Consider the following 6,217-nt stretch of genomic DNA (forward strand, 5'->3'; position numbering starts at 1 on the left):
TATTTAACCTTAAAATTTTATCGGTCGGCCTCATGGTGGCGCTATAACAGCCCACTTTACCTTTTGGCTTATAACTCTTGAACCATAGGTCGTAAAATAAAAAATATGTTTTCCCTGGATTCCTTGGGTCATGACGCATCTCCCCATATAGGCCACGCCCATTTCCGCCATGATAGATTTTCCGCCATTTTGAATTTTGTCCAAAACACACTTTTTGCTTTTCCTCCTACAGATTTTGTCCAAATCTCACAGAAATCGGCACACGTGATCTCTGGACCCATCCAATTAAAACTGAACTGCAGAATTTTGAAAGTGCGTATCGTTCGGCCGTAATCGTCTTCCGAAGTTAGTAGGAGGGGCCTATATCACAAAAAATGCCATAAATCACGAACGGAATGTCCAATCCATCCCACATTTCAATCACATGTCAAAGCAATTCCATTTTCATCCATAGGGGGCGCCGCAAATGCGAGAAATGTAACCGTTTGTCGCAAAAACATGAATTTCGGGGGTTAAATCCCCTCCGAATTACTTACGCATGATCTAAGGCGTGACTTGAAATTGTAATTGGCTGGCAATACTAGTGGGAGGGGCATATGTAAGCCACTGCGGCAACCACACTCTGCAATTTTTTTTAATTTGTGATGCCTTTGACAGATGTTTGTAGAAGTCGTTCAGTTATTGTTACATCATTTTGTAATTAACCTCTTAAGTCCTACATAATATATACACTTAGTCGCACAACAATGTTCAATTGTAAAAATGGCTGATCTACAAACTCACAACACAGCATTGTGAGGCTGTTTTTGAACATTTGTAAAGGATAATTTCACATGTTTCAAGTGATTAAAGGATGGATGGCTTTGCTGGCATTTAATGTGAATCACCACCAGCCCAGGTGAAATGTATGCATAGTTCTTGTGAGGCTGGAATCTATTTTACAGTATGGCTCTAGATGCGGAACATAGAAATGTTATGTCAGATTTTCACATTCAGAACCGTGTTAATCAGACCAGTGTGTGTCCATGTGGAAACCTCGTATGAATCTGATCTCAGGTCAGAATGGGTTAATCAGACCAGTGTGTGTCCATGTGGAAACCTCGTATGAATCTGATCTCAGGTCAGAATGGGTTAAATACTACTGAAGTTTCACTTGTAAGTTTGGGTAAGAAACTGTTTTTTTTTTTGCAGAGACTTTTTGTCTAATCACGTGGTCTGGTTCTTTATTTTCTTTACTTTATACGATAAAGCGTCCAGTACAGGAGTTATGTACAATTTGTCAATTTGCAGGTATTTAGAACAAAATTATAGACTCAAAATCTATACATGCTGCAAGTGCTCCGTCTTCCAATAAATAAGGTTTATCAAGTAGAAATACATGTTTGGTTATGGTGACATACATTTTGTGCGTTATACATTTACATGACATAGCCAAATTTGTTTGATACATATCAAGTAGTGTCTAATGGGGGTCTAATGGGGGCTCAACAAATGTGGATTTGGGAACAACTGCAGACTGCAGTACAGTATTACGTTATTAACAGATCCCTGATTGATCTAAAACGAATCCACAAATCACCAACAACACAGCAATAAGGCATTAAAACGTTTCCTTTGGAAAGTCAGAAAGTGACGTGCAAAATAAAAAATAAAATCTGCCAATTTATACACACTATGTTACACGTATACGTATACCGACGGTAGGATACCGTGTCTTTTAGGGGCGTTTCTGTGGTCAAGATAGGGCTTTTTTTTTGTACTGTAGCCTACCTGTCAGTTCTGCTGCTGGAGTCGGGTCTTCATGTAGGCTATAGCCTATGTGGTCTTCAATGTATAGCCTATGTGGCGTGAACACTAAATCCAGGCTAAAATCGCGAGATAGTCAGCAAGTCATTAATTACAGAAGTATTTCACACACCTTTGATTCGCTGTAATAAAGGAACTAAAAGGTGATCATGAAGCAGAGGGAAACACAAAAGTCAGTTGGCAGCGCCACAGCCCAGCGACACCCACGTTGTGGCCAGAAATGTCACTCCGTTTGTAAGCTAAAGGATCCCACATAATGTACGTTTGTAATAATGTTGTTTTTTGATGAATTGAACAATGTGGACTTTTGATGAATTGAACAATGTGGACCCTCTAAAACAAGTGTAATGCTTAATTGGGTCGTCCACTCACAGTTAACAGTCTTTGTATTGAGTTTGTGCTTGAAATGTACTGTAATTCTACAAACTATTAATAAAATATTTAAATCAATCAATCAAACCAGAGCTAGACTACACCATGATATATTATTAGGAGTACAATAACTTTGCATTGTGAATAAAAAGGTATAGCACCTGGCTCGCTGATAACAAACTATCCTTACACCTGGGAAAAACTGAATCCATCCTCTTCGGATCAAATAGTAAACTCAGCAAGGCAGATGGCTTCTTGGTTAGAGTGGGTGACAATATTATCACAAGAAAAGATCAAATTACCTACCTAGGTTCCATCCTGGAGGCTAATCTTTCCGGTGATAAAATGGCCACCAACGTAATCAAAAAAGTCAATCAAAGAACAAGATTCCTTTACAGGATCTCCTCACTGGTCAGCAAAAACACCTTGAAGACCTTAACAGGAGCCCTCGTACAAGGTTTCTTTGACTATGCATCCACCTCTTGGTACCACAGCACCTCAAAGGCCCTTAAAACAAGGCTCCAGACCTCCCAAAACAAACTGGTCAGGCTCCTACTTGGCCTCACCCCCCGAACCCACCTCACCCCTGCCCACTTTGACAGGCTGGGATGGCTTAGGGTCGTCGACAGAGTACAGCATCTTGCAATGGGTCTGGTCCACAAGATTCGATACACCACCAAGATACCCATGTACCTGTCTAAATACTTCCTTAATGTAAACGAAGTCCACACCCACAACACCAGAGGGAGTGCAACAAACCATGTACAACCCAGATTCGGCACAAACAAGGGACTAAATTCTTTTCGCTCCTATGCCACCAAAATGTGGAACGCCCTACCAACAGTCATTAAGACATGTGAATCCCTTGACTCCTTCAAAACCGCTCTCAAAGGGCACCTACGGATGGCTGCAATTCGAAACTGGCCTCTGTAAAATCTGAATCCCCCCCACCCCATTTCCCTCACTGTATATTGTATATTTTCCCAGTGCTTGTATATTTTCCCTTTTTTGCTTCCCATATGATGAATTCCTGTTCTGTTCTTTAGCTACATAGAAATGTCTATTTGTATGTCTCTAAATGGTTGTATGTCTTTAAATGTTTTGATGAATTGAACAATGTGGACCCTGTTGTAAACAAGTGTAATGCTTAATTGGGTCGTCCACTCACAGTTGACAGTCTTTGTATTGAGTTTGTGCTTAAAATGTACTGTAAATTCTACAAACTGTTAATAAATATTTCAATCAATCAATCAATCAATTTCAATAGCCACAGTGGGGTTGCAGTGTAATGTAATGCTGAAGGTTTAATCACAGGGCTGTCTGCTTTATGTACTATGATTAAACGTGCATTCTGGTATTGTGAATCAATGATTGAGAAAAACATCAGAGGGGTTTGAACCCGTGAAGTTATATAAAGTTTAATTCAAAGTCGGGTGTCTAAACCGCTAGACCACTGAGGACGCTGCCAGGAAGGGGACTCATGTCTGTATTGACTATTTATAAGCCGTGACGTAACCCGCTTCCGGGTCTTACTCAAGAAAGCTCCACGTCCTCGCGGGCGTGGCCTCACGTCATACCCGGAAGGAAGTGCCGCCCCCCCTCAAATCAAGAAAGCTCCACGTCCTCGCGGGCGTGGCCTCACGTCATACCCGGAAGGAAGTGCCGCCCCCCTTCAAATCAAGAAAGCTCCACGTCCTCGCGGGCGTGGCCTCACGTCATACCCGGAAGGAAGTGCCGCCCCCCCTCAAATACGGAAGAGACGCGTGGAGGGGGTTTTGCTCAGTGTTGTTTTGCCACGTCACCATGTCGGTCGTCGTCGTGTCCGCAGCAAGCAGGTACGTTCAATGTTATTTAATACTTAACGTTGTTGTTGTTCAAACATCTGTGATCACTTTATATGTTAACTTGTTGTGATGTTTATATATTATGTTCGTGCCACTCTGTAAAACCGTGTTCCAGTAGCCCAATGGTTATTCTCGGCGCCTAGTAGACAACAGGGCCCGGGTTCGAGTCCCCATCGAGGACTGAGAGTTAGCTTCATTCTTACCAAACTAGCACAATTGTTTTAGCTTTTCTCGTCGAGGTCCATTATTCATTCAGTATTTGAGCCTAAAAATGGTGGTCCCGTGGCTCAGATACGGAATGAATAAAGGACCTCGACTTGATGCAAACAAACAGTGTTGTGTTTGTTAAGAAGAAAATAAACTCGGTCATCGACTGGGAAGTGAACCCGGGCCCGGATGTTCACATACCATCGGCTTAACCATTCGGCTACTGGATCATGGTTTTATAAATTAGTAGTAGTAACATATATGAACACAACACAGTAGGAACAGCATTCTGGGATGCACGCTAGTTCGTTAGCTAGCTAGCGTGCTGCCGTCGTGAACGTGCACAATGATAGTCAACGGACCAGCGCGTTCATGTGTTTGGGGCCAGGCTGCAATACCTTCATTCGGCCACTATGTCCATTTCGCCTCAGGGTTTCCTCTGGGTGCCTTCTCTATTCATAATATACTCTATGCTCACAATGGTGGTCCGTGGCTGAATAAATAATCGACTAGAGGTGAACAGAGTAGTGTTTAGATGGTTCTGTTATGACTGCATGCTGTAGTGTTTAGATGGTTCTGTTATGACTGAATGTTGTAGTATTTAGATGGTTCTGTTATGACTTCCCCTCTGCATGTTGTAGTGTTTAGATGGTTCTGTTATGACTTCTCCTCTGCATGCTGTAGTGTTTAGATGGTTCTGTTATGACTGCATGTCGTAGTATTACTATTTAGATGGTTCTGTTATGACTTCCCCTCTGCATGTTGTAGTATTTAGATGGTTCTGTTATGACTTCTCCTCTGCATGCTGTAGTATTTAGATGGTTCTGTTATGACTTCTCCTCTGCATGCTGTAGTATTTAGATGGTTCTGTTATGACTGCATGCTGTAGTGTTTAGATGGTTCTGTTATGACTGAATGTTGTAGTATTTAGATGGTTCTGTTATGACTTCCCCTCTGCATGTTGTAGTGTTTAGATGGTTCTGTTATGACTTCTCCTCTGCATGCTGTAGTGTTTAGATGGTTCTGTTATGACTGCATGTCGTAGTATTTAGATGGTTCTGTTATGACTTCCCCTCTGCATGTTGTAGTGTTTAGATGGTTCTGTTATGACTTCTCCTCTGCATGCTGTAGTATTTAGATGGTTCTGTTATGACTTCTCCTCTGCATGCTGTAGTATTTAGATGGTTCTGTTATGACTTCCCCTCTGCATGCTGTAGTGTTTAGATGGTTCTGTTATGACTTCTCCTCTGCATGCTGTAGTATTTAGATGGTTCTGTTATGACTTCTCTGCATGTTGTAGTATTTAGATGGTTCTGTTATGACTTCTCCTCTGCATGCTGTAGTGTTTAGATGGTTCTGTTATGACTTCTCCTCTGCATGCTGTAGTGTTTAGATGGTTCTGCTATGACTTCTCCTCTGCATGTTGTAGTGTTTAGATGGTTCTGTTATGACTTCTCCTCTGCATGCTGTAGTGTTTAGATGGTTCTGTTATGACTTCTCCTCTGCATGCTGTAGTGTTTAGATGGTTCTGTTATGACTTCTCCTCTGCATGTTGTAGTGTTTAGATGGTTCTGTTATGACTTCTCCTCTGCATGTTGTAGTGTTTAGATGGTTCTGTTATGACTTCTCCTCTGCATGCTGTAGTGTTTAGATGGTTCTGTTATGACTTCTCCTCTGCATGTTGTAGTGTTTAGAATGGGGGTGGGCAACTTTGACGATAGAGACTATATTTCCACAGTCCACTATATTTCCACTCTCACTCCAGAGGGCCACGTTGCATATTACTGTTGTAGCAAAAATAGCCGATGTACAAGCTCAAAACGCGTCGCAGTGCAACGCGTTTGGGGCTTATTGATCAGCTATTTTTTCCCCAAGACGGTGGATTGTGGCCCATGCCTTCCTGCTGTTATTTGTCATGTTGGTGTTCTCTATATCTTTTCGTCCTGGGCATGACGTTAAACTGTTCCGTTCGAGAGGACCGGCGACCC

This window comes from Protomyctophum parallelum (genome assembly GCF_964188405.1).
Source record: "Protomyctophum parallelum genome assembly, chromosome: 4".
Classification (NCBI taxonomy): domain Eukaryota; kingdom Metazoa; phylum Chordata; class Actinopteri; order Myctophiformes; family Myctophidae; genus Protomyctophum; species Protomyctophum parallelum.